Raw genomic sequence first — 23,670 nt, forward strand, 5'->3', positions numbered from 1 at the left:
TCGTTACCTCCGTTGATGGAAAGCGCCGGTCACGGAGGGGGGACAGCAAAGACCAGAAGCCACAAATAGTTTATCTCTAACGCCTCCAACCAATGTAGAACAACACAAGTCTATAATTATCATCATCAACATCATCGACATCGACATCATCATCATCAGTTTACACATTATCACAAGGAGCTGCGTTTTCAAGCAACGAAGGCAAAAGAGGAGAAAGCTATTGGAGTGACGATAAAAGACACGTTATCTTACAGGCATATCAGTAAGGTTGTGGGGGAGATGCATGGATGGCTGCAGAATATTAAGGTAGCTTGTCCACTATATCGATGATGAGATGACAAAGAAAAAACAATAGTAGAAACACTGATCCACCCAAGACTTGAGTATGCGTCAGTGGTATGGCCCCCACACAGAATGACGAGTATAAACAAGACCGAGAAAATACAGAGGGCAGCGACCAAACTGGCCCCACCCTGGCAGGTAAACCATATGAGGAGAGACAAAAAGCACTGGATCTACCAACCCTGAAAGATCGAAGAGAAAGAGGTGATATGATTACATTATTCAGATCTTAGGGGATCAGCTACATTCCGTTATAAGAATATAAAGACCGATCACGTTTGGTTTTTATTGTCCTTTCCTTTCTGCTGACTTTAGTCTCTCTCTCCTTAACCATAACTGTAACTCCACATTTTGGGAGCGATGTCCACGAAGATACAAGGGCTGCTTATAGGTAGCAGAATAATAATATTGTCTTTCGAATAAAACGCCAGATTCATGAGGCATTCCACGTGGAGTGGGTTAGAAAGGAGTCTGCAATACAAGGAAAGTCTTGTACTTTATAGGGAAAACCAGTGTGTTGTGATCATGAAGAAAGACAGGAAGGCCATAGTCGAGGGTGCCAGAACGTTTATTCTGCCTCCTAGATTAGACTTTAGGATAAAAAAGTTCTGAAAGAACTGCTCTCATACAATAGGAAAATAATGATGGTAATAAAAACAATGAAAATAATAATGATAATGATATTAATAACAGTAGTGATAATGATGATAATAATAGAAATAACAAAAATAATGATAAAGATCATAATGATAATTATGGTAATGATAATAGTAATAATGATGATAGTAATTAGTAATAACAATGAGAATACCAACAGTAATTATGATGCTAGTAATAGTAATAATAATAATAGTTACAATAATATTGATAATCATGAAATTATAACGATAATAATAATAATAACAGCAATCGAGCAAGGAATACTGAAGAAATAATTTTATGTAATACACACACACACACGATTTAGATTCGTTTCAGCATTAGTCTGACTTCGTTTAACTGAATATAAAGTGCTGGATAGAATTTAACACTTATGTTTATGTGAAGGATGAATGCTAGAATTATATAACATAGTCATTATTATGTATTACGTTTAAAAACCCAGTCAAAAATATATATACACTTGCTTAATCTATTCACTTATTTAATCATTTTCGGGACCATGTTCAAAAATCATCAGATGAAATATATGTCTCCTATAACAAAGGGGATATATATATATATATATATGTATATATATAATGTGTGTGTGTTCATCACAAAAGATTACAAAGGAAGAGTATATCGACAGGAAACTTGATCATTATTTTATCAAATAATGATAGAATTTCTATGAACCACAATGATACAGTATATAGATGAATTATAACGACAATTGGTGATGATTTATAGCAAAGTGCGGTGTTGATGAAATGTTTTGTGAACTGAATATGGGATGTCTTAGCGTTATGTACATGCATCATGGAAATAAATATTCCAGACAAATTGAAATAATATTCGTATACTTCTTGGGTGTTAGGAAAGCGTTGTTATTGGGAAAGGTAAAGAAATGGATATGTGTTCCATCTTAAAAAAAAAAAAAAGATTGGACTCGAACTGTGGTTTTGTTCGTGTAAATCGCGATCGTAACCGACCATTCACTGTCGCGTTCCGGCAGATACGCTTAAATGAGAATTTAACCAAAAGAATGGTCACAACAAGATATGTTAATTTAAGTTCACAACGGAGAATGTAATAACACCACTTTGTACAATTGCAAGGAGGCCATTAAGAAAAAAATCTTACACTGTTTGGGACAATCCCACATTTCTTGTCCATTATCTGTACAGAGAAGATAACGTCGTTAGCACAAATAGATTCGAAGATCCTTACCAAGGAAGTTGGATTCTCCGAGGACAGTCCTAAACTTCAGTTTCTACCCATATCATGAAGTAGGATCCAAAGTTATGTTTTGCTGTTAAGCTTTTCTATTATGTCTTCTGTATTTTGTCTTCTATCTAGTTCTTAACCGCAAAATGTGTGGATCAAAGTCAAATGAGGTCACTCTTTGCTGTCTGTGAAAGCCACATTGTATAATCACTCTCACTCACACACACAACACCCAAAATTTACCCGTGACCTCGCAAAAGGTCATCGTCAAATCCTGACCCAGCGTCGGTGTCAGGCCTAGGTAGATCACGTGACAAAAGTCAGGAAAGGTCGGGTTTCTGACCCGCGTCGTGAACCACGAGAACATACGCCGACCAGTGCCAGAGAGAGACTGATTAGGTGTCGCTTCGTAGTCCATTGACAATCTGAATGAATGACGACACTTGTAACCACAACCAAGTCGCTGTGTCCGAGTCCTTCCGGCGACTTTATCATCCTAAAATCTACAATCCCCTACGTGCGAAGTCACCCACAGTCAACCCCTTTTCCGTATATCTTTAATTGGTTTTCATTATGACATATCGTCCTACAGCCAAACTCAAACCTTTGTTCCAATACGGTATTGAACGCGAAGCCACAAAAGGAACGATTCGGACATGTGGTTCATCGCTGATTACACCCGGCGAGGGGTTGACAACAAAAACAAGGCCTGATGGGGTGCCCCACTGATTATTATATATTGTTTCAAAAGACACGGGAAGGAATGGTGGAGAGAATACATGGACGTTGTTGGGGGAATAATGAAGTCATGGTCAAAGAATGGTGATGGAAAGAAGGTCGGGCGTTTTAGTAGTTAACTAGTGATGAAGAGAATACTTATGATAAATGGGAAGGGTAGCATTTCTCGAGCACGGTGGTTTGGTAATGGTGGTGAGAGAGATAGTGGAGAAAAGGTCAGTGTTGAAGATATTAGGATAAGAAAAAGGCAAAAATGTATTGGGCGCATACTCTTTGATAAGGGACTCATGGATCAAAGAGAGAGTAATGGTTACGGGGGACAGGAATGCAAGGATAGAAAAAAGTGTGATAACGGGTGCAATGTACAAGTTTAGAGTAAATGATTGAATGAACATAAACGGAAGCTGGACGCTGAAGGCATTGTGGAAAGACCGATGGGAGTGGGGAATAACTTTATTTGAAAAAAAGCTGATGCACAAGTATACTTGGAATAGCTGAGTAGACGTCCCTGGCGTTTCGTACAAGAGGAAGTGGGGAGACTGCTAGATGCGGACGTCCCGACAGGAATATGAAGAACATTATTAAAATATTAATTAACGAAGTGGTGGAACTTAATATTCATAAAGAAAACAAGATAAAGACGATAATGGAGTAAGAAAAATGTAAATGTGAAGAAAGATTTTGACAAGATAAAGAGGCGGCATAGATAAGAATAGAGGAGACTGCAAGAGACCGTAAGGCCCACACTAAACGGTTCCATGTCCCTTACCAGGGATGGCAAGTGGTAAGGGACATGGTACTCCGAAGTGTAGGCCTTATGGTCTCTTGCAGTCTCCTCCATTCTTATGTTCTTATCAACGAGAGGTAGGTGGAGAGAAAGAAGGAAAACAAATACTTACAACACCTTTCTTGTAGGCTTAAGCAAACCGATTTGCATCTTTGAATATTAAAAATTGGTTTCAGTGCGCAGTGATGACATGACCGTGAACCAAATCAAAGCCTTTGAAATATTACTGCGCAGACGTCTCTAGACCAAAATGGAATCTTTAGATATTATGAATTCATTCCAGTTCACAGTATAGTGCCAACGAGAACTTTAGATTTGTGGAAGAAGAATACAATACCAGATTAACAAATGGCTATTTGAACACTGTATTGCATTGAAAGAGGGTATCTCTGCTGAGATGATTCGTATTGGGTCCAGAAAATGGGAGTTGGAGCTGTGGGTTGTGACACATGTAGTTGACCTGATTAGATATTTTATCTTTGTTCACCTCCCTCACGGTGACCCTGCTCATAGGATCATCATTCTTCGAGAGGTGAACCACAGTAGACGAGGACAGTATGGTTCCCATGCCTGTGTCCTTAGAGTTGTATCTTTATGGAGACAGACGGAATAGTTCGGGTGTTTGCCTGGAAGCTTGCCAGGGATAATGGTTGATTTTTTTCTTCATCTTCTTCTTTCTTCCTTCTTCTTCCTTCCTTCTTGTTTCTTCCCTCCTTCCTTCCTTCCTTCCTTCCTTCTTCCTTCCTTCCTTCTTCTTCTTCCTTCTTCTTTCTTCTTACTTTTTCTTCTTCTTCTTCTTCTTCTTCTTCTTCTTCTTCTTCTTCTTCTTCTTCTTCTTCTTCTTCTTCTTCTTCTTCTTCTGCAGTGATGGTATACAAGTTGATTCTTCTTCTTCTTCTTCTTCTTCTTTTTTTTATGAGAATGTAAACAGATCACATAGTACATAAACATATTTTGGACATGAGAATATAAACAGACCATATAATACATATTTTCGATAGCACACACAAAATTACGGATACATAGAAACCACAAACGCACACAAGAATTACTTGACCAAAGAGGACAATTTTTTTTTCTATGAATTTAGCTAGTTTTAGTTTGTAGCAAACACACAAAAAAGACAGGAATATATGTTAAACAAGCAGTTGTTAGGAAGCATCTTGGTAGATAGCCTACGCCATATAGATTGAGCGTCTGTTACCTTCAATTCAATTTTCACACAGAGCCCTCCTGAATATATATTTTTTCGTCTTTTTTTTCAGCAGAAGGAGAACGCCAGACATTAGCCAGAATTAATTTATTAAACGACCACATTCGGAAGTGGGTTAAATATGGATTAAATTGTTGTCTTTCTCATTACAGGAATATTATGTCAGGAAAAGATGTTATGGTTGCAGTCGACATGACGTCATGTCGGCGTATGTTTAAGTTTGAGTTGTGTTTATGGGAATATTTTGAATTGAGGAAGGGTTTGGTCATATTATCTTAATGCGGATTGTTTTGACTTATGATCATTTAATGACTGAGTAACTTATGAGTTTTTTAATAGCTAGTGAAGTAGTATCAATATTGCATGTGTGTGTGTGTGTGTGTGTGTGTAAAGTCACATCATTACCCATAGATCGGGTCATATATAAACTCTGATCTATCATCCGTGAGAGTAATAGTTGTTGATCACGAGTCCAACACGTGGTCCAGTACCGTAATGATGAAACAGAGCATCATTTATCTATGAGCTTGTGAAACAATCTAACTTTTTCCCCCAAGACGCTTTAACAACATTTAACCCCAAAAGGTCAGTCCTGTGACGTCATTGAAGGGCCCCCATCTCCCCCCCCCCTCGCCCCATCGGGCGCTTCCAAAAGCGGTAACGGTAATTGTAACGGTAACAGCAACTGTAACGGTTCTTTTCGATAGTAAACAGAGATGTGGTGATGGGAATAAAATACTTTTTTTTTTCTTGTTCTTTCTTTCTTTCTTTCTTTCTTTCTTTTCGAAATGGGTGGGTAGTGGAGATGGTGATGGTGGTGGTGGTAATGATCCATTAAGGACAGGGATTGAGCTGAATAGAATTGTATCGCGCTAACCAGAACAAAATATGTGAAGTAAAGCAACTCGCACACCGACCCAGCGGATTGCACACTTTTTTAGTTTATTATTATTACTAATATTATTATTATTATTATTTTGTTATTTTTTAGTACATGGGTCTTACTCTTAGCGACACATTCGATGCGAAATTGTTTTCAATGATAGAAGCAAAGCAACTTGTTGCAGCCTCGTAAGCAACTGGTTTCAGTGTCGTAAACAATTGGTTTCATGCAACTAGTTGCAGCGTCGTAAGCAGCAGTTTTCATGGAATTATTTGTTGTAAGCAATTGGTTTCATGCAACTGGTTGCAGCGTCTGAAGCAACTGGTTTCATGCAATTTGTTGAAGCGTCGTAAGCTGCTGGTTTCAGTGTCGTAAGCAATTGGTTTCATGCAACTAGTTGCAGTGTCGTAAGCAACTTTTTCATGCAATTTGTTGTAGCGTCGTAAGCAGCTGGTTACAGTGTCGTAAGCAATTGGTTTCGTCCATCTGGTTGCAGTGTCGTAAGCAACTGGTTTCATGCAACTGGTCGCGTCGGTGTGCGAGTATACTATGTGGTTGGGCATCTTTCTATGAATGGCTACTCGCTAAATTAACTAAACTCATCTGACGATGAATAAAACAAAATGTAAAATACCCCTTCACACCGTTAGCCGACTACATATATTTTATTCTGGGTAATCATAGAACGGGTTTATTTAGCTCATTTAAACTTCTATTTTTTTTTTTTTTTTTTTTTTTTTTTTTTTCAATATAGGAACAACAGTAAATATGGATGGTGACGTGTTTAGTATTGTGATGATGGTGATGGATGCTGATGTGAGAATGATGCTTGTGTAATAACGAGAGTGGGTGAGGGAGAGTGAGGGAGTGGGGAGAGAGAGAGAGAGTGAGGGGGGAGTTGGGGAGAGGGGGGGGTTCACCGACGTCATATCGACTTCCGGTGCAAAAGCTCAATCGGACCAACACAGAGCTTGTGGCCTTTTCAAATATCATTGCCAACAAGTCTTTATTTCTAATTATACATTTGATAATACAGTTGTGGTACTTAAAACCAGACTTGTTATATATATATATATATATATATATATATATATATATATATATATATATATATATATATATATATATATATGTGTGTGTGTGTGTGTTACATACCATCGATTAGTGAATCAGGTGTGATAATGGTATAGTAAAGAGAGGATTGAATATATATATATATATATATATATATATATATATATATATATATATATTGGCATTGCGTACGACACCATATATATATATATATGTATATATATATATATATATATATATATATATATATATATATATATATGTGTGTGTGTGTGTGTGTGTGTGTGTGTGTAATATATGTTAAGACAAAAATGTCCCCTCTATCATGTCGACATGACGTCATGCTATCAAAGTCCAAAAATATTTGTTTTGAAGAATGAAAAAAATATATATATAAGAATTGGATTGTAAGGCCATTTCTGTCAACCAGAGATGCCTTACAAAGTGAAGGAGTGACAAGGGCAATTAGAGAGATTAACTCTTCCTAAATGATCGAGACGATTCTTAAAAAATGTGAAATTAGTCCTACAGTGTAAAAATATAAATTTAACAATTTCTTTATTCCTTCTTCATAAATCGTTACCATTGTCTCTTCCTGCTTCTCACAAAATTTTGTTAGTATGAAAGAATTTTTAGATGTATATATGTTTAATTTATTCCTTTTTATTTTCTTTATCTTTATTTCATTTTTATTTGCTTTTTTTATTCGAGAATGTACTAGTCATCAATTAACATGGATAATTATAAACTATGCATTAACTAGCTATTCAACAATCGATAAGGATGCTGTGATTACACCGTGTAACACATTTTTGTTGCCCGGTTCTAAGTGTCATTGCCTGGTTTGTTATATCCCATTATCATATAAGAAATATTATCATTCAGTCAGAAGTTCGGGTTTGTGATCAGGACTTTGATATTTCGAAATTTTCATATTTTTCAATATTTTTTATCAGTTCATATAATTAAATCAAGAGAGTATATATTCATTTTATGACACAAGCTTATCAAAAACAAACAAGTAAAAATGATTAGTTATAAAGCAACTTAAGCACTTCAGAAATAATTGGATTTCTTGGATTTGCGGTTGTAGTCCAGGTGGCCCTGGTACCTCCGCTCTATCTCCTTCACATCTTGGTGGAATCACTCGCCTTGTTCTTCTGAATAGGCGCCCATATTGTCCTTGAATTTGTCCAGGTGAGCGTCCAGCATATGAAGTTTAAGGGACATCCTGCATCCCATGGCGCCAAAAGCCTTTACCAGATCCTGCACCAGCTGCTGGTAGTTAGTTTCCAGCTCTGTGGTTTCCCAGGAAGTCCTTGACAGCTGCTATGAAACAGTTCCATGCTGTTCTCTCAATCCCACTGAGTTTATTGGAGAGCTCGGTAGACTCAAGCACCTGCTTTATCTGAGGTCCAACAAAAATCCCACCTTTGATTTTGGCCTCGGATAACTTTGGAAAGAACTCGAGAAGGTACTTTAAAGCTGCTGATTCCTGGTTAAGAGCCTTCACGAACTGCTTCATCAACTCCAACTTAATGTGCAGTGGCGGCATGAGCACAATCATGGAATCAACCAGTGGCCCCCTCATGACGTTCCAGGTCCCAACTACAAATTCTGTTCGCTGCTCCCAGTTCTTGTTGTTGTGTGGTCAGAGATGGCTCTGCTATCCCAATGGCAGAGGAAGCATTGGCATTTGATAAAGCCTCCCTGGAGACAAAGCAGGAAAACCACCATCTTAGTCTCTAATGATTTCCCAACTGTACTGGTTGTACTGCAGAGCTTCCAGGAGGACTTTCACAATGTCGTAGCCTTCCTTCAGGCAGACTGAATGGGCTAGGGGCAACGTCGGGAACATGTTTCCATTGTGGAGGAGGACAGCCTAACTTGTGGTAGAGCTGTCTATGAAGAGCCGTCACTCCCTGGGCACAAACGGCACCCCAATAACGTCAGACAGTCCAGGCACAAAAACAGAGGTCATCCCTAAGAGTTTAAAAGCCTGATAAAAGCTTCGTGCCGACTTCTCTGACTTGTCACCTGCACCTCCTTATTGACCAAGTTCCACTACCTCATCCTGGAGATGAACAGCTCTGCATTGGACTTGGTCAGACCCATATCCCTGACCAAATCATTTACTTCTTTTTTTATTTGGGAAGTGAGGAACTTTCTCTGGTGCCTCAGGCAGGTAAGCCAAGTCCTCAGCATCCATTTCTGTCTTCATTAAAATATTTGTCTTGAACTTCATCTGGAGCAGGTGGCGCTGGCACGGGATATTTGGAGCAGTGAGGAATTTTTACAAATCCAAACTTATAGCTGTTTAATAGCATTTTTGAGTAATTTGGAACGTGAGTAGTATAAAAAAAGTTATTACAAGCCCCATTTCTCTCTCTCTCTCTCTCTCTCTCTCTCTCTCTCTCTCTCTCTCTCTCTCTTACGTGGTGACACTCACCCTACTAACTGGCATCCTATTTGGGTCAACGCGTCGATAGATTCGTTAAAATGACCAACCTCGTACTTTGCAGCTCAAAGCAAAAACTGGCCCATCATTCAAAAATCAAGAATTAATACTCTAGACAACCGTTTGAGGATCGTCATTGAGCCATAACGATTATCGTTGAGCGATGATCGCAGCGACCAAAACGTACCTGTTTGGACTTCAGGAAACGAAACCGACTCAAACACAAGTAAAGAGGGATCATTGTATGTTGCAACAGTAGGTAAAATTATGTGGTAAACAACAGGACGAGACGGGAATTCCATTATTCCTCATGCTATTGTCATAATTTCCCAGCCCGTTTGTGAACCATGAAGTACTTGTTCTGCTTCCATCCCAGCTACTTGTGACAAAAAAAAAAAAAATCTATTTGATCTCAAGTAACCTCAAGTGACTACCACTTGCCCAAGCTGTCCGATGACTGAGGCACAGGTGTCATAAATACACAGGAAAATTTAGTTTTTGTTTATTTCCTTCTTTATAGTATGAACTTACGGTGGTATTCTTAAAAAAAAAATAGTTGGAGTAACGACTCGCAGCGCAGCGATACTGAAATTATTTCAGCCCTGGGCGGGATTCGAACCCAGACCGCCGTAGTGGCGGTTGTGAATGCTACCACAGCGCCATTGTGTGCGTGCGCTTGTGTGTGTGTGTGTGTGTGTGTGTGTGCGCGCGCGGAGTGGGGTATGTTTATATGCGCATTTAGTGTGCGTTGTTTGATCACTCATGCGTTCTTTCTGACAAGTAAAACGAAGTCAATACTTGGCTGACTAACAAATAAATGACGTTTCAACGACTGGGTGCGCTTGCACTCACTGGACATGCCGATGCACACTTATGTGAACAAATTAAATAAGAGTGATAGATGGAAGATTTTTTTTTTCCAATTCTTAAGCCAAATACACGATGATAATTGAATTGTTTTGTCCACAGAAGATCTGGAGGATAACGCGAATTAAGATAAGGGATTAAAAAATATATATATATATATATATATATATATATATATGTGTGTGGCTTTATCTAATGATTGGAGAAATACACAAATAAGATATGTATCGGCATGAGAGAGAGAGAGAAAGAATTCTAGAGAAAATAGTAACCTTGAAAGAGTACATGCTGGAAGGACAGTATAGTTTTAGAACACACGAAGAGATATAAAAAACATCATTTTCACAACACGACTGAGCGTAGCGTTGGGAATGAACTAGAAATATCTAAATCACTTTAGGAAGACAGACTTAGGCATCTTAACTTGCACTCTCTGGAAAGACGTAGAGTGCGGAGTGATCTAATAGAGGTATTCAAATGGGTCAAGGGCTTTAACAAGGGTGATGCAGACAAGGTCATCATATTAAGACAGCAGGGCAGGACTCGTAGTAATGGATTTATATTGAACAAATTTAGATTCAAGAAGGAAAAGGTAAGAATTGGTTTATTAATAGAATGGTTAACGAATGGAATACAACTAGTAACCATTAGTGAGGGCTGAAACTGTTAGTTGTTTTAAAAAAAGAAGGTTAGATCTCTTTATAGCTGGGGTTGATTGGGTGGTAATGGACATGGAAGTGCCTAGTGTTGGCTTTATGGTCTCTAGCAGTCTCCTTAATTCTTATGTTCTTAAATTGTCTTTATGGTTCTAGAAAAGGCCATAGCATAATTAGTGAGAAATACTCAGTGAAATCCGTCTTCATGGGAGGAGACTAAACTTGCTAGAGCAATAAAGAATCTACACAGAACCTGTAAAAGCTAAACAAAGAAACACCAAGAAGAAGATAATTGATTGGTTTAGCGTATTTCTATGAGAGTTTTACAGGGAAGAGTAATCAATATAATGTTTTTTTTTTATCTTGTGCGTGATAAATGTACGGAGAGCTTGAATGAGGACGCAAATGAAATTTTAATCTTAGTCTACGGCACTGATATTGCGTTCATTGCAAACGCCTGTTGCATTTTAGAGAGCAACTGATGAATGGTGTGAGAGATTAAAATCTATATATAACAAACATAAACGCACTACTATATCCTTTTTGACTGAATAGTGGATATGCATATACACGAAAGCGCACATTCATACGCATTTATACAAAATTTTGTAAATAAGACACAAACTATCATGTGAGTATAAATGCACATAAGAACACATGATTACAAAATCCCTCTCTCTCTTTCACACACACACACACACACACACACAGAGTATAAATGCACATAATAACACATGATTACAAAATCCCTCTCTCTCTTTCACACACACACACACACACACACACACACACACACACACACACACACACACACACACACACAGGGACCGCGACATCACAATTACCCAGGAACATATGTACGTACTTATGAGAGCAAGATATCGAGAAATGCGAGTGACCAGTTCATACATACTCGTTGGTCTCTCTGACACAACTCGGCTCATACAACGGCTGCACTCCACTCAGTACCTTTTATCATATATCGTGTATGTGTGTGAGTGTGTGTACATGTATGCGTTTTTGTGCGTGTGTGCCCGTGCATATTCATGTGTAACACTTGTTTCACAATCAAACACACACACATGTACATATGTACACGCACGCATATATATATATATATATATATATATATATATATATATATTATATATATAAATATTATATATACATATATATATGTATATATATATATATGTATATATATATATAATATATATATAAAGTATATATATACATATATATACATATATATATATATACATATTTGTATACATATATATATACATATACATATATGTATACATATATATATATATATATATATATTATATATATATATATATATTTATATATATATAATGTATAATGTGTCACATGTCCAGGTTTGCTCCGAGCTTCCTTGGGTCTTAATACACTCACGTTTCTTTGTGACTGCATTGGCTCCTTACGAAACACGGGTCCACATCCAACCCTTATTATCTCCCTTATCAGTTAAGTCCCAACTTATCACTTGTGTGCTTCTCTGCAAACTAGGTTTCCCCGTAAGTTCTAGAATATTCAGGCATTAATCCAGAATATATCAAAGAACAAAACTTATTGAGTTGACAAGTAGCCTACACCGTTGGTAGTACGACATAGCCGTGTCCTGGGGAGTTTCGTTTTGTGCGGTCAAGATAGCGCAAAGGCATCGTCCTTGCTTAGTAATAGGCAGTCGCTCATGCAAAGGTTTGAATTCCAGTGGTGTAGCTTCTTTATATATATATATATATATATATATATATATATATATATATGTATATGTATATATATGTATATATATATGTATGTATATATATGTATATATAATATATATGTATGTATGTATATATATGTATGTATATATATATGTATATGTGTATATACATATGTATATATATATATATATATATATGTATATATATATGTATATATATATATATATATATATGTGTGTATGTGTGTGTGTGTGTGTGTGTGTGTGTGTGTGTGTGTGTGTGTGTGAATGAGTGAAAATAAAGATATTTTTTTCTAATAAGATTCCCGTAGATGGGCACTCTAGAAAGTAAAGAACAACAAAGTGGAGCCAAGGACCAATTCGAAGCAAAGCACCCTTGTTTGTTTATTTGTTTGTTATTGTTTGTTTATTATTATTTGCTTGATTTTTTATTCATTATTAGTTATCTGTCAATTTACTATTATTTACTATTTATCTGTTTATTATTTAACTGTATGCATTTATTTAATTTATTATTGCTTATATTATTATAATTTTTTTCTTTAATTCATTTATCATTATTACATTTTTTTTCCCTTATGTAATCCTTCCTTTGTTTCCGGAGGAGGAAGAGAGTTCCTGAGCTTCTCAGTGGAAGGAAAGAAAGTCGTAGCGAATTAGTTGACATTTGTGGGGGGGAAAAATCAGGAAAAGCGAGTTTTCAGAATCTCTTGTATCGCTTGTTCTCCCAAGAACCGAATGCATACAAGTACCGAGATCCGAACTTCAACGACCGGAAGTTTAGGGACTATAGAATGAATAAAAGAACAAAAAGGATAGAATTGTTACATTCTATTGTTGTGGACAGGAAGAGTCAAAGGAAGCGTTCATGAGGCGGAAAGATTTGGTCTCCACCTCGCTCAGAAACACTGAGGTAAGCTGAATCACACCAAGTGTGAAATCCGCGCACCGCATAAGGGCGACTAACAGTGGTATTCTTAAAAAAAAAATCCCTTCCAAGGATCTGTGTAAGATTTATACAACGAAATATCCTTTAAGAACATCACCATAAGATTCTTACGGTGGTATTCTTAAAAAAAATCTTTCCCTTCAAAGGATTTATATAAGGAAAGAAACTTGGACAATTAGGAAACAAATGCAAGATAGGATAAAAGCACTAGAAATGTAGATTTGGAGCTGAAAATTTCATGGACAGAATTAAAACAAACGAAGAAATACTGCAGCAAATAGGAACACAGAGGGAAATAATAGTAACTATCAGGAAAAGACAGTTATACTTTGTAGGACACATCATGAGGAAACAACAGTTAAAACATACGTGCCTAACGGGAAAAATAGAAGGAAAGAGGGCAAGAGGAAGACCACACAGAAAATACGTAGACGGATTAAGGACGTCTGTAGGAGAAGAAATAACAAATGTCATCTTGTTAAGAAGAGCCATGTGGAGACTGGAATGGAGCTCCACATGGTGGCCAACGTCCAAGTGGATACGGCACTCTGGTGAGGTGAGTGGCCAATGGTGGCCCAAACGTCCGGACACTGTCGTCAGGATGACGTACAGGATTGTTGTTTATTTGTACATCGTCCCTTTGATAACCACGGCACACTGCACCTTCCGGTAACATCTATTCAGCTTCCGGTATCTCTGTTCTTCCAGTACCGGCACCGGTAACGCCTAGACAAGCCGTAATTCTTCATTATCCCTAAAGCCTCGTTTACACGGGGCAAGTTGAGAGGCAAGTCAAGTGTGCAAGTTACTTGAACTGGAGAGGAAAGCGAGCAAGTACATGCTCACACAGGTCACTTGCCTCTGACCTGACCTGTGTGAACACGTACTTGCTCACTTTCCAATTAAAGTAACTTGCACACTTGACTTGCCCCTCAACTTGCACCGCGTAAACGAGGTTTTAGGGATACATTCAAAGTCAATCCCTCACTCTGCACTCTTCTTCCTCATCCTCATCCTCATCCCCGTCCTCTTCGTCCTCCCATTTCTCCCCCTCCTCGTCCTCTTCCTCCTCCTCCCCCTCCCCCCGAAGCATTGAAATGACCCTAGGGGTCAGCCTCATCGGGTTGCCATGGTAACGATAAACGACCCGAAACCCGAGGCATCGAACAACGGGATAGATAGGACACACCTACACGACGCCGATCCCGATAGGTTGTGGTGGTGGAGGGGGGGGGGGAGGTGAGTGAGAGGGTGTTGGGGGAGGGGTTGGGGGTTGGGGAGGGGGGGAGGGGGTTGGTGGGAGAGGGGGGGGGGAGGTAGACTAACCCATGAAATCATGAAGCGTTCCACCTTTTTATCCGTGGGATATACTAACAAGGTTTCTGCAAGAATGGAGAATATGACATAACTGGGAAATTCGAGAACAAACAAAACAACCCCATATTAACAAGGTAATAATATTAAAAGAAATAAATGGACAGGACATGTTGCAAAGATGCAAGAAGATAGATGGACAAAGAAGGTGCTCAATAGTGGAGTGCATGGAAGACGACCCCTTGGACGACCTAGGAAAGACTGGAGGAGATGCGTTGAAGAAGATGTGCAGACATGCAGAATAGAACCAAGAGAATGGAAGGAGGAGGTGGCACAGGATGTCGAGACGTTTCGAAAGCGGTTATGGATCACCAAGTGGCGCAAAGAACAGCGGAGTGAGTGAGAGATTTACTAACAAACTTCCCCGAGTATTCCCGGACTCCATTTGGGAGAACCACTGAGCTGAATGGGTCAGAACGTTCCCACAGTGGCCCTTCTCAGGCCGATGGTATATGCCAAATCATTTGTCCTGGTTACACGAGCTCAAACAAAGCCTGTGGGAGTGACATTTCACACACACACACACACACACACACACACACACACACACACACACACACACACACACACAAATTTAATGCTGTGTCTTGCGACACTGCTTCTGACCCAGGGCAGTGGACAAGATGCAGGGATGACCCATTATCCAGGAGGTGCCAAGATAAGAGGGAGGGTGGAAGGGAGGGGATTATTAGGGATGGAATGGGTGGGAGTGGTTTTTATGCCATTGCTTTTTGGCTACCTCCCTTATAAAGGGGAAAAAGCCTCAGGTATATGTATCTTTAAATTTTCCTACAAACTTCTCTTCCCCTCCTACAAGAACCGATCCCGTGTAAGCGGGTGGTCTGTCCTAAGTAGTCTTTAGCCTGCTCGAGATTGCAGTTCAGTTCATATATTCTTGTCCTTACCAACGCCATTTGACTGTATTGCCTCCTGAACCACGGCACAAACTCCAATAGATATCCTTGAAAAAGCGCCCAGTGGCAATAGCCCCTTTTATACACGATTGTCTTTTAATTTTCCTACAAACTTCTCTTCCCCTCTCACGAACACCGATCCCGCGATCGCGGGTGGTCTGTCCTCGGTAGCCCATAGTCCATAGTCGTTAAGTAAAGGGTAGACGAGCTGGAAAACCACATCTGAAGTTGAATGATGTGTTTTCGAGTGAGATTAGGCGAGATGGTCACCGTATGTGTGATAAAATGGACCCGGAGTAACAGGGAAGTGGTCAAAGGAGATAAGCTCGGCTGGGCGCACTGAGAAGTAAACAAAAGAGAATCAGCCACGCGCATGTGCAGAGGGCACCACACTAACCCCGGGCTCCAGTCAGACGTCACCACGCAGATCATGTCACATGGAAGTGTACGTGTACGATACGTATGATATGTTTTATGATAATTATCACGTACTCATTGCGAAGGGTTTCGAGGAAAGGAGATTTACTCGATACTTGATTGTTTTTGAGAAAAGAGTAGATAAGTTTGTGGATAGCGGTAGCAGGTGGGAATGGACATGGAGCAACTTAGTGTAGATAATTATCACGTACTCAATGCGAAGGATTTTATTGAAAGGAGATTTACTCAATAATTAGTTGTTTTCAAGAAAAGATTAAACAAGTCTATGGATAGGAATGGCTGGTAGTAAGGGACATGGAACAGCTTAGTGTAGGCCTTATGGTCTCTTGCAGTCTCCTCTATTCTTAAGTTCTTATGTATGTTTATTTAAAAGCACGGGGACCTACCCCTGCACTGAATTAAATTATGGAGCCTTAGCCAGAAAAAGGACTTCAAAGAGCGTCACTTTAGCGTTTCACGTGTATCCTATCCGCGATGATATTAAAACAGAAATAAAAAAAATAAAAATAAACTGAAGAAATGCATAATTACGAAAACCGTTGGACCGTTGGTTTCAGCACGAGATAGGTAGAAACTATTTTCCATTGAAGTCGATCAATTGAACAGAATGGTCAATACTAAATATTTATGTTTTGGTGTCAGGGGACTCTATTCAGTGAAGGAAAGTACCTGGCCCCCCCACCCCCAACCTGCTCAGGCATAATTACAAGGTATGGCTGGTTTGCAACTCAGCCTGCATAGTGCCAAGCTGAGCGAGGTGGTGGTGGGAGGGGGGACATTGCCTAACAGTTTATAACAGAGTTTCTCAAACTTTTTACCATTGCGTAACCTTTAAAATAAATTGCATGTCTCAAGGAACCCCTATGCAAAAAATAAAAATAAATAAATAAATAAAAAATTATCTTTCTCGTTTTATTTTCATCGTAATAATAGGTTAGATAGGATGATGTCTATATTACATTATTACAGTAACCAAGAATATGTCGTGCGTGTTTAGTTATATTACGTATATGAAATTGAATAAAAAATCAAAAGTGCATTAGCTTATCTCACTTGTTCTCGCGGAACCCTCAGGGACCTTTTGCGGAACCTTAGGGTTCCGGAGAACCCTAAGCTTGAGAAACGCGATTTGAGTGAGTTCGTTTGAGAGGAAACGACTTTGGTGACAATCTTTTATTTTTCGAATCTCTAAATGTCAAACCACCTTTACGTCGTATATTGAGAAGCTGAATGACGAACTAAAAGAAGTTAAACCTAGGCGAATATTAGACGCATTGTTGAATTAGACTCAGGGAATTCTAGAATACAGTAAGTGAGGTCGTCTTCCAGTTTTTCTAATTCACAGCATTTGATGAGAATCTTGAATATGTGATCAGGGATTAAGACAATGAAAGGGTCAAAACATTCATTTAAATCGTAATAATAATAATAATAATTATAATATACGGTTTATTGTGTATAGCAGCATTACTGATGAAAATATACAGCCTACGTGTGTGTGTGTGTGTGAGATTAACACATGGTTCACCATGATCTTGGATCACGTGTTGGACTCGTGATCGACAGCTATTTCCCTCCTGGAAGAGAGCTCGGAGCTCGTATATGACCGATCTATGGGTAATGCTGTGACCTTACACTCGCACACCCAATTCCCCGCCCACGAGAGTTGGAGTAACGACCCGCAGCGCAGCGATACTGAAATCAATTCAGTCCTGGGCGGGATTCGAACCCGGACCTCCGTAGTGGTGGCCGGGAATTCTACCAACCGTGCCACGAGTCGTGTGTGTGCGCGCGTGCGCCCGCGTGCATGCGTGCGTGTGTACGTGTAAGCAGACACCTTGAGGTGTCGTATTGCGACGTAACCGCTTGTTTTCCCCGAGGAATACGCATCAACAGATATTTTTCATAAAGAGCTAATGGGCCTACAGCCTCAAAGTTCCGCATATATACATATGTAAATATATGTATACACACACACACACACACACACACACACGTTTCAATTTCTGCATGTATGCCTCCTCGAGTTTCTCGATGTTTATGGCTTCGATATTAAAGTGATTTGTGGTTGATAATTGTGTATATATTCGCTTTGTTTCGATTTATTTTATTTTGCTTTGGTTATAATTTGTGATTCTCAACCAGAGGTAAATGCACACCTTTGGGATAAAAAATTACATAGCAAGGGGTAAATAAATGATGTACCTAATAGTTGAATAATAATTAAATTGAATTTTATTTTGCCAATTATGTGTGCATGAGAAAGAGAATGCTGTGTGTGTGCGCGCGCGCGCCGAGAGGGAGAGGGAGGATTAAGGAGGGAAGGAGAGTGGTAGTCAATCCTGTTCAATCCAGTTGGACATCAACAGCTCCTCGAATAAACAAACTTGATTGACTCAATGAATCAGCAGTATTCTCACTGACAGCATTTAACGTGTTTTTTTTTTTCTTATGAAAATGGACTACATAATTATTATTATTTTCTTTTTATAGAAACGGGGTGTTTTTTTTTATAAGAATGTATATTGCTATATTTGTGCATAACCTGAATAATAAATTTAATGTTTTTTGTCCCTTTATGTTGACTATAAATCTTTTGTTTGGAAGTAAAGGGGTAAACGGAGAGATACTTCAAACGGAAGTGGTTAATGATGAAGAAAAAAAATGAGAATCCCCAAGTTAAGCCCCAGTCACACCAAGCTTACGACCTGTTTCCGACCATCACCTTGTACGGTGGCACTTTTGTTTCCCTCACTCATGGTTATCGCCAGGTGGCTATTTCATATCCATCTTCATGACGGAGAGGCGATCCATTCCAATTGCATTGTCTTCAAATTCTTTTTGTGAACAGAGGAACAGCACAAATCAGCCTGGTCGCCGCCGATTGTCGGAAACAGGTCGTAAACTTGGCGTGACTGGGGACTTACAGGGACCTGCTCTGTCTCGTAGCGTGACCGTCCGTCGCGGCCGTCGTATTGAAGTCGCTCTTGTTCTTCTTCGGAGTGGCGTTGTGACGCGCGCTGGTTCAAACGCAACGGTCAACGGCGACGGTTATGCTTGCAGCTAAGCACCTCCTGGCGTAACTACCACTTATATTCGGGTGGCTTGTGGGTTTGACACATCATATATATATGTGTGTGTGTGAGTAGGAAACACAGGAGTCTTAGTCCGAGTTTATTCCTAAATTCGTAGGTATGCTTTCTTCGAAACTAGTCAGGAATGAACTCAGACTAATAGTCTTGTGTTCCCTGCTACCACTCACGTCAACTTGTCAGAATGTATATATATATATATATATATATATACACATATATATATATATATAAAATGTCACCTAAATAAAATAGTCTGATAGTAACCAGAATAAAGTCACTTAAGTACAGCTCGAACGTAACTGTGTTCCGTAACATAATAAAATAAACCATTGAAGATTAAGTAGTATTAATAAATTGCCTGATGATCAAGATTGGTTTGAGTGAGTGAATGGTGTCATCTTTGTGTCATATATAACATCTTTGTCGAAAAAGATTTTCTCTCTCTCTCTCTCCGTCTCTCTCTCCAAACAAATCTACAAAAATTTTGGGATGTACAATATGGCGGAGGCCAGTACCTGGCCAATGATTGATGAAAAATATAATTTTTTTTTCTTTATTGTTCTTTCTTTGTACATTTTTTCGATATGAAAGAATTCGCCTGATGTTTAAGAAAATATATTAGATATTCAGCGACGAACTTTTATTTGCATAGATGTGACACTGATCTTTATGGAAATCTTTTGTAAATTATTTGTGATTTTTTTTTCTTTTAACAAATACACATATTTCGAAAACTCACGTAGGACTTCGTATTGTTGATGATGTGGTTTAACGTCACACACATTCCCCCCTAACGGAAGGCTAGGACGGTGCCCCTCACAGAGGGCTTTGTAGCGTGGAATTTAATTAACCATGCCCTTGGTTCAACTTCGCCGGTGGCAGGATTCGAGCCGCCCTCACCTCGACCTTCGCCGCAAGTAACGCCGCCCTAACCCGCTCAGCCAGCGAGCTTTCGTATTGTTAAGTTCATATAATTCATTCAAATTGTCAAATAACATTTCACATAATGAGATGAAGTATTTTTTCGTATTTTATCTATTTATTATTCTTGTTTTATTCACCGCAAACTTTTCACCGATTCCCATGAATGACTGTCAAAAGATTATCACACTTGGGTATTTTTCCTCCGACATCCTACCTCCAACCTTCATTTGAATCACTAGAATATGACTTCGCTTTCACAAATCTAGATTTCTCTAAGAACATTCCATTGTGTATAACATTCACTTAGGTTTACAACTTCCTAATTCATCATTCAGCTTTACTATAAATGACGGAAAGATATTTTGATTTTTGGAGATTTGAAAAATTCAAATACCGTAACCGAAGTCGTTTTTACTCAAACGAACTCTCAACTGTCGGCGCTGGGGAATCCCATGGAAGCCCAGTGTGATAACCCTTTCACCTTCCCCCCAACAGACCCTAAAGCGCATAGAACATAAGGCAAAGGTTAATGCTTCGGCCGCAGCAAATCACAATCTCCTGGCGTACGCTCATTATCCATTACCGACCTCATCACTTTACTTGATTAAAAACGACAATATAATTCATAGAAACGATAAGACAGTAAAAAGAAAATGTGCTTATCAAGAGAAAAATTATAATAAAGGCAAAAGATGAAAACGAGGTGTGAAATATGGTTTGCAAAAGCGTGTAATTCATATTGCCATAGTAATGATGATAATAACGACAATGGCAATAATGATAGTGATAATTATATTGATAATAATAAAAACAAAAATAAAAGTAATGATTATAATAATGATAATAGCATTGATAATGAAATTGATAATAATAGTAATGATAATAATAATGATAATTATAGCAATAAAAAAAAATGAACGCGTCAAAATATATTTTACTTACCTTTTTCTGGAAACTTTCCCTTCAAGTAAATAAATTTGTTTTTCGAAGAACTCATTAACCGCGAAAAATCAAACTTCGCGTAACTTCAAGACGCGAAAATTCAAGTTCAGAAACTTCAATATGAGGAATCACCCGAGACTACATCCGGATCCTAGAAGTCCCTAGAAAAAAAAAATCCAGAAACTTCCCAGACCACAACAAACGAAACGATAAACAGTAACTCATAAACGTGGGCGATCACACGCGCTCAGAACGCCTTGATAACGTCTTGGGGAAACTGTCGTAGGATTTGAGAAGGACCCACGCGCTCTGGCTCGCGCCAAGAACGAGCCGCTGATCTGTTAGGTCCGCCCGGGTAGGTTGGTCGCGTGGAGAGAAATGGCACCAGTGAACAAGCGAGACCCAATGGAGTAACGCGATACCCAGCGATGGATTCTGTAACATTCTCGGGTGCTGTCACCCTCTCGGTACCAAAAGGGTGAGAGAGAAAGAGAGAGAGAGAACATACAAATGAAGAGGACTACAAAGGGCCATAGGCCCTACACTAGGCAGTTCCATGTCCATGACCACCTATCATCCCCATCCATAGAATTACCTAACCTTTTTTTAAAACTACCAATAGTTTCAACACTCACTACGTGGTTACTAATTCTATTCCATTCTTTAACCACTCTATTGGTAAACTAGTTCTTACTTGTTCCTTCCTAATTCTAAATTTGTCCAATTTAAACCCATTACAGCGAGTCCTGTCCTTAACCCATTTAATAGAGAGAGAGAGAGAGAGAGAGAAAGAAACAATATACGACTGAAACTTGTTAGAAAATAAAAACAACATTCCGTTTTCTTTTCCAAGGTGCAGTGTTAAAACTTCAACTCAGACAACTGTATTGGCCTACCACAAGTTAATAAAATCGCATTGCGTTAGCCAGAATAAACACAAGAGGTAAACGAGTTTCGTGAGTGGTGGGAGTGGAAAGTAGTGATGCTGTGAATAATATAAATTATTTTCATTTACTATTATTTATGTGTCAATTTATTATTCACTATTTTCCTGTTTATTTTTTAACTATACATATGCATTTATTTGTTTTGTTTGTTATTGTTTATGCTGTTATACTTTTTTTTATTTGTTTATTTATCATTATATAGATTTAATATATCTAGACTTTGCAAAAGCTTTTGATACCGTCCCACACGAAAGACTTCTTACTAAATTAGCTTTGCATGGAATAAGTGGTAGCCTATTAGGTTGGACTAGTAATTGGTTGAAAGGTCGAAAACAGATAGTTGTTTTAAATGGAAAAACTTCTGGATGGAAAAGTGTTGCAAGTGGAGTTCCTCAGGGTTCCGTTCTTGGGCCACTTCTATTCATAGTATATATAAATGATATAGACCATGGACTAAAATCTACTGTTTCCAAATTTGCTGATGATACAAAACTGTGCGGAGTGGCAAATGATCACTCAAACCAATTAGATATTCAAGAAGATTTAGATCAATTACAGCAATGGTCTGAAAAGTGGCTAATGAAATTTAACACAAGTAAATGCAAGGTAATGCACATAGGTAAAAATAACAGCAAGTACGATTACAAGTTATTTGGAAATTCGTTAACAAAAGTGGATAGTCAAAAAGATCTCGGCGTAATTATCAGTAACGACCTCAAATCATCCAAGCAGTGTATTTCAGCCTCTGAGAAAGCAAATAAGATTCTGGGATTGATTGCGCGATCTTTTGATTTCAAAAGTCCATCACTCATTAACAAGCTATATAAATCGTTAGTTCGTCCACATTTGGAATATACTGTTTCCGTATGGTCACCGAATCTCATTAAAGACATTGACAGACTGGAAAAAGTACAACGGCGAGCCACAAAACTGATTCCAAATATCAAAAATAAATCATACGAAAATCGACTTAAGCACATGAATCTGTTTTCCCTAAAAAAGCGTAGACTCAGAGGTGACTTGATACAGGTCTTTAAGATTTGAAAGGGAATTGACAACATCAAAAGTGACCAAATTTTCACATTGAATGAGAATCAGACAAGAAACAATGGTCTCAAACTGTCCGGAAATAGATTCAATTTGGAAGTAGGTAGAAACAACTTTGCCAACCGTGTAGTTAATGAATGGAATAAACTTCCTGCACAGGTAGTGCAATGTAGTTCAGTTCGAAGCTTTAAGAATCATTTAGATAAATACCTAAGTAAGATGCTGTAATTATTATAATTTATGTTATATTATTTGTTTTTGTTTTGTTATAATTTGTCTGTCTGATTTTCATTTATTGTTAGTTATATGTCAATTTATTATCATTTACTATTTACCTGTTTGTTTGTTATTCAACTATACCAATGCATTTATTTATGTATTTTAATTGTTATTTACATTG

The 23,670-nt window shown here is 38.4% G+C and overlaps 1 protein-coding gene across 3 annotated transcripts in view; it reads right to left on the bottom strand.

The window, feature by feature from the left end:
* LOC143018229 (uncharacterized) overlaps positions 1-23,670 on the bottom strand; it is a 78,653-nt gene that overhangs the window by 23,387 nt on the left and 31,596 nt on the right. Inside the window, exon 1 of one of the 3 annotated variants that reach the window (XM_076173472.1) lies at positions 21,277-21,655. The exons of 1 other annotated variant lie outside the window; for it this stretch is intronic. The gene's annotated coding sequence lies outside the window, so the exon portion shown is untranslated. Of the gene's footprint in view, positions 1-2,214; positions 2,609-21,276; positions 21,656-23,670 lie in introns of those variants that run through there. One more of the 3 variants, XM_076173471.1, reaches the window with a different exon arrangement.

This window comes from Oratosquilla oratoria, chromosome 34 (genome assembly GCF_046742065.1).
Source record: "Oratosquilla oratoria isolate Oo_2021 chromosome 34, ASM4674206v1, whole genome shotgun sequence".
Lineage (NCBI taxonomy): Eukaryota > Metazoa > Arthropoda > Malacostraca > Stomatopoda > Squillidae > Oratosquilla > Oratosquilla oratoria.